Below are 13,515 nucleotides of genomic sequence, written 5' to 3' on the forward strand. Positions count from 1 at the left end.
TGCTAACTTTAAGTTGGTCTGTCTATTTTTATATAGTTCCTGCCTTCTGCATTCCCAGGGCAACTGTCCTGTCATACATGGATTTGAGCAGCCACTGGGGATGACAGACTGCATTTTCACTCGAATTCTAGAGGCAGAGGGGCACTATAGCCCCCACAATGCCCAGTTCTCTTGCTGCCACAGAGTAACCAAGGCTTTTGCACTTTTATGATACTGTCTTAGGGTACTTCACACCTATCTCCAATTATGAATTGTAATACTTACACCCATTGTATCATACATATCAGATTGCCTCCTAGTGTATTTTTTAAGCAGGAACAGTACCTTGTAGGGTTGTTATCAATGATCACATTTCTAAATAGGCAGTGGAGAGAATGAAAATGATTTCCTCTATTAGGGTGAGGTCATTTGCATACTACTGAGTGATTTACATGCTGGCAGAGCCTAGATGGACAGGGAAGCCTGGTGTGCTGCAGTCCACGGGGTCACAGAGAGCCGGACACCACTGAGTGACTGAACGGAACTGAGATCCCAGAACTGTGTTTCAGTGGCTTTCTCACATTTCTGCCTTCCTAACAAGGTGTAGCTTATTCTTCTCACTATAAAACTGTCCTTTATTTTTCTCTCTCACACTCCAGCCTCTCCCACTGGAGAATAACACCCACTAACACCAGCATGACATCGCAAGGTAGTCTCTGCCTTCTGAGCTAATGTTCTCTTCGGCATAATTCATCATCCCCTCTGATTTTCCAAGGACGGTGACAATGGTGACTCCCCTAATATCTGAATGAAGTCCTTCATAAATATTTTGCTGCGTGATTGATATCTTCTCTAGTTAGTTTTCTCACACCTCTTCCCCTCAGTATGTAACAGATGGGATTTTTCCATCAAAAGCAGATGTTGTAGAAAAAGTACCAGCAGCCCAAAAGCCACTGTTCCAGCCTCAGCCCCTGCCATCGCCATCAGCCACTTTACCTCCCTGGGCCTCCATTTCCATGTCCATAAATTGAAGATGAAGATGCCTTCTTCAGAGGCAAACCAAGGTGATCAGAACAAATACATTTAGAGAAATGCTTCCTAATATACAGTTGTTTGATACATGGAGTTTCGATAACTCTTAGCTAAATCATGTAGGCTTTTCAAAAATAGATGAAATATAAATTATTTGTTTCACCCATCCCCCTCATTAGCTTTCCATACTAATAAACAAATAAACACACTTCCAGGCAAGTTGGTTACATTTTGAGAGATTCTAAATGAGGGATCGACAGACACTTAACAAAAGGATCCTCTTAGCCACTCCCATCTCTATCCTCCACGTCTCATTAGCAACCACACTCTCCACCTTTATTTAAATAACTTATGAGGCACCTGTGGGGAGAAGCGGGACTCTTGTTTAACTTTTTTTGACTGAGTCTCACTCAGTGAAGTAAGGTGTCAGGGCTGGCTGTGGATCTGGAAAGCATTTTGGAAGTAAGAAGCAGACAAATGTAAATCTTTTAAACCCCTGTGATAAGCAAACTCTCCTCAGTTCAACATATAAATATAAACACTAAATCAAATCAGATGCTTATACATTTTTTAATCCCATCATAAAACATTTTGTTTTGACAGCTTGGTAATATAAAGTAACAACACAGACAGCCAAAAGAATCAGCATCATTGCCTGCTTACTACCTGAAAGTCTTTCCTGTGTATAAATAGAAAAAAAAAAGTATGTTTATGTAAAGGGAAACACTGATTTACTAGAACTGATTGCTTCATAGTCTAATTACTTTTCAACTGGCTGTTCCAAATTAAGATGTCATTGATGGCTTTTGGTGATATATTTCATTTTAAGCAAATTTATTCTATAATAGAGTACATCATAATGGAAAGCAGAGTTCCTACTCTTCCCTCCTCTTTGTAGCCTGATATCTTGACAAGTAAATTAAATTTAGCAGTTAAAATGCTTCCATTAGTAATTTTATTAAGTTAATTAAAGAATCTCTCTTTCTGAATTTTAACTACTTTCCTTTCAGAACAATGTTGATTTCTTTTTTTCTAATTTCATGTATTTAGGGACTGTGATATATTCTAGGACCAATCAACAACTCTGTCAGTACTACATTTCTGTGGGCAAGATGCTACCAAGCAAATCAAGTAAAAGGGAAAAAAAAAAAAATACCTCCAAAGTCTGAAAGAGATGATCTGTTTCAGATGACAGAAAGGATTTTAATATCTTGAAGAGAAGGTGGAAGTGAAGGAGGGGGAGAGGAAAAGAAAGACGAAAATATACTTTTTAGGTTATCTATGTTCTTAGGGGAAAAACATAACTGCTAACTACTGTCACCATACATTCAGGTTAAATCATAAATAGCTGGAGTAGAATTTAGTTCATAAATGAAAATAGAAAAGCTCAAACTCTTTTTTTTTTCTTACTTAGTAATGTAGAAGTATTACTAAGCAAGACACTGAAGGCGGTGAGGCACACATTAAATAAAATCTTGGACCCTCTTCAGGGAGTGTTATTTTAAAAGAACTCAGATATTTCTAAGAGATTTAGGGCAGAAGAGTTGTCTCCCTGACCACTACCTGCTTCTTGTGGCTCGTGTTCTTAAACTCTGGAATTATAGAAATTATTCTTAGAACTGGAAGGGAACATTGAAAAAATGTTATCTTATTATCCTATGTTGAAGATAAGGAACCTAAGGGTCAGAAATACAACCACTACCAATAATAATAATGTGCTTAGTCACTCAGTCATGTCTGACTGTTTGTGACCCCATGGACTGAAGCCTGCCGGGCTTCTCTGTCCACGGGGATTCTCCAGGCAAGAATGCTGGAGTAGATTGCCATGTCCTTCTCCAGGGGATCTTCCCAACTCAGGGATCAAACCCAGGTCTCCCACATTGCAGGTGGATTCTTCACCAGCTGAGCTATCAGGGAAACCCATAATAATAATAGCAACTCTAACAATGGTGGCTAATACTTACTGAATTCAACACTGTGAAGCATCACATATAAAATTTCATTAAAATTCCCTATGAGGGGAACTCTTTGCTCCAACATCATGGATATGAAAAATAATGCCTAGCAAAGATTAAGTAACTTGTGCAAAATCTATGACTCCCATGTCGTTAACTGGTACACATAATTTCCTTAGATGAACAACCAGTTAGTGCTATCCCGAGAGGCATGCCGGGTAGCGCTAGTGGTAGAGAACCTGCCTGCCAATGCAAGAGTTGTGGGTTTTATCCCTGGGTAGGGAACACCCCCTGGAGAAGGAAATGGCAACCCACTCTGGTATTTTTGCCTGGAGAATCCATGGACAAAGGAGTCTGGTGGGCTACAGTCCATGGGGTTGGAGAGTCAAACATGACTGAGCGACTGAGCATACATACCTAGAGTTAATGCTCAAGATATCTGCTTCCCAGCTCTGCTCTTTACAAACTAGGCCACAGAAACAGGACTGGAAATCTGGTGCTTGGGCTGACACATGCACATTGAGCAGGCATGATGATTTATTTTAAAAGGAATCCCACTGCCAAGATGCTGGTAGAATATTTGCGTGATAAGATGAAACCTTATCAATGGTACATCCATGTATTCAGACCCATAATGACATTTCATCTAAAATTTGGGATCTCACCTTTTACTCATTTTTTGAACAAATGGACATTCAAGAACACCGTTCATGCTACTTACTAACACCTCCCACTTCTCTTATTTTCTAACACCCTCCCCCTGTCCCACTGGCCCCCTCCACCACCACCACCACCCCCGCTCATTCCCTTGAACAGCCCACTTGGGGAGTGCACATGCTCACTGCTCCATCCCATCATCTCTCTCCACCTCACTCCCAGCACCCAGTCCAACCCTCAGGGGCCATTCTGGCCAAGCATTCTCTTTCACAGCCACACCTCAGATACTGCCCCGCCCACTTCTATTCTCTTCCCCTGGGGGCACTGAATTCCTTTCAGAGCTCTGTTCCAAGCTGACTGCTTTTCTCTTGAGAATAGGTCACCATTACTTTTTTTTCTTTTTTCTTTCTGTCCTTTCCCCATTCTTCAGATTCCTAAGAAAGGAATCTGGTGACCTACAGATGCTTCTGGACAGAACAGATGAAGCCACTAAACTATGTTTTAGGCCAGAAGAGAGAAAAGATTGAGACTGCTTCATTCATGTATGTTTTCCTTCCCTCCTTTTTCATGCTAGGAAAAGCTAAAATGCAAATATGTACCCTAGATGATTTTTATATTAATATATTCTGGAAATTCCAACTCTTCTTTCCTCCTCCCTTCCTCCTTCCCTCTTCCTTCCTTCTTTGCCTTCCTCCCTCCTTCCCCCTTTCCTTCTCCCCTTTCCTTCCTTCCTCTCTTTCCTTCTTTCTTTCCCAACATCAAGATAAACAGGGATTGAGAACTTTAGTGCCCCTTGTCCCTGATTTGATTACTTGTCATCCCAGACACAGGTTTTCAAGATAGTGCTCCATGATTTCTGAAGCACAAGAAACTGTCAGATATCCCTGGGAGTGTTTTTGTGGAGGATGTGTCATTTATGAAGCATACCCCTCCCCACCCAAATTGTGTCCTTAGAAAGAATCTAGCATTCTGCAATATATCCATAATTAATAGCTAGACACACAGATCCAAAGAAAAGGGAGATGGAATCATCCAGTGTTTTTCTAATTAGAAATGGTCCCTCCTGCCTTGACCCTTAGCTGAGGAAGAACACTACCTTTAGCCTTATTTTCTATTTACCTGACCACAGAGAAAACATGTTTTCATTAGAAATTTACCTCTTACCTCTTTGATATCCCTGCCAGTCACAGTGCATCTATTCTTTGATGAGGATCTTCGAGGACCTTCTTGTTTGTTTGTTTTTCTAATGTGGAGTTCAAGTCCAGTAGTAAAATCTGTTTCATCTTTGTAACCAGTTTTCAGTTCTTGAAGGAGCCCAAATTGATAGGTCTCTGGGAGCGAAAAAGAAGAAAAAAACAAAATTTAATTATGCAACCTGAGCATACAGACAATGAGAGAAGATAACTCAAAGGGGAAAGGCCTGCAAAAAACAGTGTTATAGCCTCTCCACCAACCCCAGTCATTCCGGCCAGGCTTTCAACCCGCACAGCGATCAATTCAAAGTATAGAACCACAAAAGAGCCATTGGAATTGTGAAATTATGTGGCAAAATTCCCATTACTCATCACTTGAAAAGAAGACTGGGTGATTTTAAAATAAAATAGAAGAGAAAGATGTTGAACAAGTTTGATGTAGTCAGTGTAGCCAGCCACAGTTGTGAAAGATTCGATAAGCTTCTTCTTACTTGTCCTTCACCCTGGAGGCTTCTGAAGAGGTCTGAATATCTGGCTTATAGAGAGTGATGCTACTTGAAATGAAAAGCGAGGAGATTGCAAATCACTCTTCTGCACAGGCTTGGAATAAGCTATGGCACGGCTGATGGACAGATTCAGGTATTTAAGTGATGTGATTTCCAAGCAACAATTTCTAAACCCTACATTGTCGTTGACCTCCATCACAGGAATGGACATGTTTATGAAGACACACACAGCAGAGTGAAATTCGCTGGGAAAGATACTGAAGTCATTTTCCAACACCACAGCAGCATAAGTACAACATGAAGTCATGTACCCCAATCACCAATAGAGTTCACCTGTGCACCCTTCTTTTGCTTACTGGATTGAGTTCATTCTAGCAGAGGAACTTTCTGTTTCAGAAATCCAGCTATGAGTTTGGTTGGAAGAAACCAAATAAGGTAAGTAATCTAATATATGTGCTCAGTAAGGTTAAGTGAACCAAGAAAGGAGTTGAAGAAAGGTACTTGAATAAAGGACTTGAAGAAAATACTATATTTTTGTTTTTCCATTTCTTACTCTCCTTTTTTCTTAAAGACAAAGATATCAGGAAGGTAAAACCTTCTCGAAGATTTCCCCAATGATATGATTGGCCAGAAAGCCAAAGCAAAATACCCAATTAGCAGCCTTTTAAATCAAACACAATATACATTGAAATATATGGTCTACAATTGCAAGTTCAAAGAGTGAGAAGCCATCGAAAGCTTCCATTGCAGACTACAGGCTGCCTAGGTTGGCTCAGATTTCCTACTTCTCTATGAAGATCCAAGATAGTAACTTCGTCAAAAATTAAAAGCAGACATTTTTGTTGTCTGGTAGGCACTTCTAAAAACTTTATTGTAAATAAAATACAATATTCACATTAAATCTTTTCTTGAACCTCGTCAGAGAGAAAAACAAAACACTATTAAAAACACAAAGACTATTTTTCATGATCACTAGTGCAATGGCTCTCTCTGGTCCAGCCTCACTTTGTCTCTAAATTCCATCAGAATAATTTCTGGGGACTTCAACTGTTTCCAAGTTCATCTGTTCCCAAGTTATATTCTGTGGTGTATTCCATACATATATGCAGTTTTACTTAGGCTAGTTTTGGCTGCTGCTACTGCTGCTGCTAAGTCGCTTCAGTTGTGTCCGACTCTGTGTGACCCCATAGACGGTAGCCCACCAGGCTCCCCCGTCCCTGGGATTCTCCAGGCAAGAACACTGGAGTGGGTTGCCATTTCCTTCTCCAATGCATGAAAGTGAGAAGTGAAAGTGAAGTTGCTCAGTCGTGTCCGACTCTTAGCGACCACATGGACTGCAGCCCACCAGGTTCCTCTGTCCATGGGATTTTCCAGGCAAGAGTACTGGAGTGGGGTGCCATTGCTTTCTCTGTAGTTTTGGCTATTTCCACTTAAATATTGGTGAGAAAATAGTGCTGATAACAGCCATTATTTAGCATGGCTATCCACAAGTACAGCTATCCAAATTTCTAGCAACATAGTGGTGAAATTTTTCACATTCCACTTAACTGTATAATGATTTATACATTATAGATCATACACACACACATTTATTAGACTGTAAGATACTCCGAGGCAAAAATCAGCTTACACATCTTTAAATCATTGCAGCACCTGACATAATACTGGCTACATTGGTCTTAAATGGTGAAATAACAGAATGAATGAATGAAACAGGGAATTAATATTTAAATATGAACAATGGTTAGTATTTGTGTTGTAATCGCAGTATACTGAGAACTGTCTGGAGGAGTTTTCAGAGCGACAGAGAAGCTTGGCTGACTATTCTTGGAGAAAACATTGACTGTTTGTTGGATGGAGACAGTTCACCAAGAAAGCAGATTTTGACCCTTCAAGAACTTCAACGTGATGATGAATTTATGACAGTTCTAAAAGCCAACATACGGTTGGTGGCCAGATTGTGGTTCTGGACTGAGAGGCTTCCATTTGGAAGGCAGACAAGCACTTGAATTATGGGTCTAATGAAAGTGTCAATAGCAATCCTATGACTGAAGGAGCCGTAAAACCTTGCTTAATGAACTAGGAAGGGACACAAAAACACAACGGTCTAAAATGTACTGTACGAGAAAATGATAATTAGCCCAGATTTCATGTACAAGATAAAATGCATTGGGATGATATTACCACTGAGCAATATTATTGCCCTTCAGGGAACTGTTTTGTTAACAGGGTTTGGCTCAATCTTTCCAATACTCCTTGTGTGAGTGGAGATGTACTACACCATTGTGAGTTGTGAGTTGGGGAAATAATGTCAGACGGCAAAATTCCTATCATACATACTAACAAATGTTAATGATAGAAAAAAAAGGGTTCTGGTCTCAACAAAGGTTCATTCTTATTTAAGAGGCTTTATGTAATATAGGATGATAAACCAACTGGTTTCCCACACTAGAGGAATGAGGGTGAACAAGAAAGTCTTTTTCTAATCTTGAAGTCTACTTTTCCAGACCACCAGACATCATCCAGCAAAGTAAGGCAACATAAGGTCATACCTGGAGTAGACCATTAGGACAACAGCTATTTACTCCCAACCTATGATTCAGGGAGCTACTGATACAGCCTGAGTACAGAAGAGAATGGTAAATTTGGCGTCAGAGAGCTAGTCTGGCCTTAGATCTGCACTAACACTGCATTTAAACTTTCTCATCTCTTACAAAGGTGAATGAGAGTTCAAAAACTCTAAGGGGCTTACAAATCACCTGAGTATTGTTAAAAATACAGATTCTGATTCAGAAGTCTGCACTCTTCACATAACCTGTAATGTAGTTGGTTGGGGTGAGGAGGAGGAGGAATAAGATATGTTTAAAAGCAAGAGAAAAATAATCTATTTTCCAAAGTGCTAAAGTATGGAGAATATAAATTGTAAGACATCAAGAAAAGAAGGAGGTCTCTCTGGATTTGGGTCAGGGTGGTTTCAGGCAAAAGATCTGGATGTGGGCCTGAAGCTCATTCAGTCACAACCTATTTGTACGGCCCATGGAGAGAGAAATTTGGACAGTAGAGAGATGAGATGAGGAGATGAAGGGTCCTGAAGAATGGTGAAAGTGATCAGTGCTTGTTTTTTTTTTTTTTTTTTTTTTAATAAAAGGATCAGAAGAACTTTGTAATGCAGACCAGAAGAAAGCAACATATGGGGAACTGTTTTTCATCTTCAGCAGATATTGGGCACCCAAAATTCATACTGCCAATCGAGTGGGGAAAAGGGAGCAAGTGTTGCTAAGATAAAGGCAAATCGTGTATAAGCTAAAACCTCCAGCCAGACAAAAACCTATTTGTAAATTACTCCACTTAATTTCCCAGGTCGTGATTGCCTCTCTCTGCAAAGCAGTTTATGACATTCTCAATTAAGAGTTTGCTATAAAAATGAATGAATGAAGTATTTCAAAACTGCTATGAGATATTAAGGATGAGTCACTTTTAAAAAGTGGTTTTGTTTCCTGTGTTCTGGATAATGCATTTGAGAATGTAGTTTCCAGCTTCACCCATCACCCCATTGTGAAATCAAATTGAATGACTCTCTGCTCTTAGAATGATCGCTCATTCAAATGCATTCAATAAATAAAGCCCAAACACAATGAGGCACTTTCCATAGAGCATCCTGGAGAGCTAGGGCCTGGTCTCTCTCACCATCTGAAGCTGAGATTGAAGTAAATAAAACATTCACCCACACTGACTGCATAATACGTATTGACTTATTGTTTACTAAGCTCTTACATGGACATCATCTCATTTGATCCTCACAGTGACCCTACAATACTGATGCTGTTGGTTCATTATCCCCACTTAACAGATGTAGAATTTAGAGCTCAGAGAGGTCAGTCATTTGCTCAAAGTCACACAGCAATCCAAAAGGTACTTTAAATCTTCTTGGTCCCTTCCTTCTCTCCTCCTCCAAACAGGACACATATCTTTAAGTACAAAACAATATAATTAGTAGAAACATTTCCAAGCCTGAGAAGAATATTCAATTCATTCAGAGGTACCTGGGGTGATTTTGTAAATACTGAGGAATTCATTTTCTACCTCCTGCAATTCCGTGAATTCTACTCTGGACAAAAGGTCATCCAAATATGGTCCTTGCTCAGAGTTATGGAAATGTATGCAGTCTAAAAGAAAATGGGCCAAATGCAGAGTAAAAATATCAGTGAAACTCTCAGTGCCATTTACTCTTGCTGCCTCAAATCCTTTATGAAATTAGGCAGGTTATATATCATAAGAAGATACAAAAATGTAAACTCTTGCCCTAAATTCAATTATCATATATCAGAGGGGGTCATGAGTGCAGCAGACTGGAGAGTGGGCAAAAGCAGACTGAAATAAGTCTAGTGGGCAAGAGGGAGACGGGTAGAGAGAAGCTTTTTTGAAGATTTTCCAGTTATGTCCATAGAATTGACTGAAAATTAACTGAAAATTCAATTTCCTCAAAATCAACATCTCTTCAGCCTCTGGTCCTACTTATTTGGAATTTGGTTTGGGGAGTGCTATCGAAGCAGGTTCCTGTTGTCTGATGCACAGCAAGCCTGTAGGTTTGTAGTCAGAGAGGGTTAGGTAAACAAGGCAGGTGAGCAAGGAGACAGGGGTCTCAGGCTCTGCAAAGGCAAGGGGCCTAGGATATGTGCGGTACAAAGAATAAAGAAGCAGGGTGATCTGAGGCATAGGGGCATGGGGACAAGGGGACAGGCGATTGGAAAAAGGGGCTGCGATCTTCATGCTGTGCAAGTGAGCTAAGGTACGGGACTCTCCGCATTCAAAACTGGAGGCTTGGGCACAGTCTGAGGGTAGTGGCTTCGAAAGGTCACCGTGAGGACGCTTGCACGTGCCCAGCTAGCAGATCGGTGGTCCCATCCAGTCTCAACCAGCTCAGCTTGAATGTGACTTCAAGTTTCTGTAAAACAACTTGGGCAAATATCTTGTTCAGGCTACGTGCTGCTTGGAGAACATGCAAGTTTTAAAATGACCGTGATTAGTGAAGGCAGGTGAAAAGGATTTGACTCATTACCAACTGTTTCAGTAATTAGTGCCTCTTAGAAGTCCATCTGGGTCAGGGCTGAACAGATGAGCGCTGAGAAGCCATGTCCTTGTGGAGGGAAGGGGTTAACTGAATTAGGGGTGGCTTTTCTAACACTGTCTTGCAAACTAAGATTAGTTTTCTAACACTGTCTTGCAAACACCACCTCTAAAGTATTCGGGTCCAGCCCCCTCTTTCTTCCTTTAGCCCTCTGTATTTTGACTATGGGGTCATTTATGCAGCAGGAATCTGTCCAGCAGCCACAAACAGAACCACACTGGCTGGGCTCCCATGTTCATATCCACTGTTGAGAGATATTACTGGTTTGAGAGCCCTTTTCCTCCAAATGTCTAATTCCATCCTCTCCGAAGTGAAGATATATCTATTCACCTGTGTGTAAGTGTGAACAGCTACAGAGCTTCTGAAAATCCAAAGTTTCTTCACTGTAGACTTCCATTTGTGAGTCATGGAACTGAGGGAACCATTGTATCAGTTATCATTATTATACCAGTTCATACTTGAGGTACTGCATTTTTGCCTATACTTCCAATAACTAACCCATATAGTCATATCATCCAAAGACACCAAAGGGTCTTTATGCTTCCCCACTAAAAATAAGAGACATAAGTCACTTTCCCAAGGTTTATTTTTCAAAAGGTAAGATGACTCAGAACCAAGATTAAATTATCTGGTACTTTGTTATCTGGAATTATCTGGAAACCAATATTTCTCCACACTTTCAGACTTGAAAGCCTGAAACAAATAATACTGCTCATGCTCAGGCTTTACAACTCCTCTGTATTAAAACCCACATTCAAGTCTTTAAACTATTTTAAGTGTTATGACCAGTGGCTCCAAGACTGAGGTTTTGTTTAGATCACATAAGACTTTTGCTGTTGACTGAAACCTGGCTTGATGCCTCTATACATCTAAATAATTAGAAAAAAAATACATTTAAATGAGAAGCAGATGCTGTTTCCAGATTTCTATTTTCACTGTACAGAATAAATAGAAGCTTTCATCTCTGCATTTATTCTTTGGATATGGTGCAAACCACTTGAATCATTATTTAAAACACAGGGTGTTCCTTTCACAAAGGTAACAGGAAATAGGGGTCTTCTGGAGTAGTCATTCCTTCCAAACACTTTCTACTCCAAGAAAATTCAACACGGTTATTCATTCTTCATCACTCCTTCCTCGGCTTCCAAGCCTGGTCCTAAGCCAGTAGATCTGAACAGAGTAAGGGAACACGTGTGCTCAGTTGTATCTGACTCTTTGCGACCCCATGGGCAATAGCCCACCAGACTCCTCTGTCCATGGGGTTGTCCAGGCAAGAATACTGGAATGGATTGCCATTTCCTTCTCCAGGGGATTTTCCTGACCCAGGGATCCAATCTATGTCTCTTGCGTCTCTTGCACTGCAGGCTGATCCTTTACCGCTGAGCCATCAAGGAAGCCCAGGATAAGGGAACACTGGTGCTGAATGTGGGATGGCCACATCAGCTAGTGACTGGTAGCTTGTAATCAGCAACAGATGACAGACGTATCACATGTGCTCAATGTGTCAGATGCAAAACCAATTAAGCAGAAACTATACCCAGACCAGGGAAAATAAAGGACAAAATATAACAGGGCACTTCTGGAAATAGGAGTTTTCTCCAGCTTCTTTCTCTGTTGCTGTGTCAACACTCTTGTAGGTAGGGTACATTTTCAGTTCCTCTTCTCAACTGGCAAGTTACACACTCATTTCCTGAGCCAATGTTAAGTACTTGAGGTGTTTGGATGGAGGAACTGTGTAAATACAGGCCAAAGGCTTGCACAACTTCAAAGCAAAGCACATGTATACTCACAGGTTCCAAAATTTGATCTTCTGAGCCTGACAGTTGTGGTGAGACAAGCTGAATCAACTACCAACCCTTCCCCTTAAAGAACTGGTGGCCAGTGAAACTATAATGTTATTTACTGAAATACTTGTTTACCTGCTCCCTCTCATCACCTCCCCCATACCCACATTCATTCTTCTTCATTCAGTTTTTATTGACATATACTTGACCAATACTGTATTAGTTGCAGGTATAGAATAGAGTGATTTGATATTTTTATAGATTGTACTCCATATAGCTCACCATTCGTTCTTGAAGGTACCAAGTCTAGCACAGTGCCTGGCACAGATCAGTTATCAATCAATCAACATTTGTGGACTGACACAAGGGTGGATATAATTTAAATGTTTAATCACTACACTGAAATTCCCACAGTTTGTGAGCTATATGAATACATAAAATAATGGTGGTGGTGGTTTAGTCACTAAGTTACATTCAACTCTTGCAACCCCATGGACTGTAGCCTGCCAGACTCCTCTGTCCGTGGGGTTTTCCAGGCAAGAATACTGGAGTATTTCCTTCTCCAACACAAAATAGCAGCTGCCACTTAAGAATCACTTAGCACATCAAGTATTATGCTAAAGGGTTTTTACTTGTATTAATTTTAACACTTCAGATAATAACAGCAGTAAAGTATGAGTCCTTCCATTTTATATCTAATAACCCAGAGGGTCAGGTAGGCAAACTGACATGCCCAAGATGCAGCCAGTAAGTAGCAACACTCTAGGCTGATTTACTCTATACCCCTTACATATTCCCTGACCACTGCCTTATGCTGCCTACTGGATGTCAAAAGTTTTGAAAGCTTGTCCTAATACAATGTGATACCAATGTAGATTGAACACAGAAAGAAAGACTAAAAAGTGCCACCAATTAATTAGCCCTTGGAATATCAGAATCAGGTTGTCCTGCATAGGCAGGGAATCAGCTGTTCTTAGAATGAACCGATGATCCAAATGAGCAATGTGGACTTTCAACACAGAGGACAGTTTGAAGGGTTCAACCATATGAATTATGTCGCTGTGAAATAAACCAAGGTGAAAAATTCATCCAGAACGTTTGATCTGAACAGACATTGAAGCAATTCTATTCCATATGTGTACACACAGATCCAAAAGAAAATCACGTTAGGAAGAGAGAATAAATATATTATTAATGCGGGTGCTGCTGTGTCTGGTACTGTTATGAATAATTTTATTCGTTATCATTATTCTAATTCAGACGTAGAGAGCTTGCTTTACA

At 40.3% G+C, this 13,515-nt stretch overlaps 1 long non-coding RNA gene across 1 annotated transcript in view; it reads right to left on the reverse strand.

Annotated features, from left to right (window-relative positions):
* The window catches only part of LOC132659586 (uncharacterized), a 243,552-nt gene that overhangs the window by 32,191 nt on the left and 197,846 nt on the right, over positions 1 to 13,515 (reverse strand). Inside the window, exon 2 of the long non-coding RNA XR_009600160.1 lies at positions 4,788 to 4,954. This is a non-coding gene — a long non-coding RNA (uncharacterized LOC132659586). The remainder of the gene's footprint in view (positions 1 to 4,787; positions 4,955 to 13,515) is intronic.

This window comes from Ovis aries, chromosome 3, assembly GCF_016772045.2.
Source record: "Ovis aries strain OAR_USU_Benz2616 breed Rambouillet chromosome 3, ARS-UI_Ramb_v3.0, whole genome shotgun sequence".
Classification (NCBI taxonomy): Eukaryota; Metazoa; Chordata; class Mammalia; order Artiodactyla; family Bovidae; genus Ovis; species Ovis aries.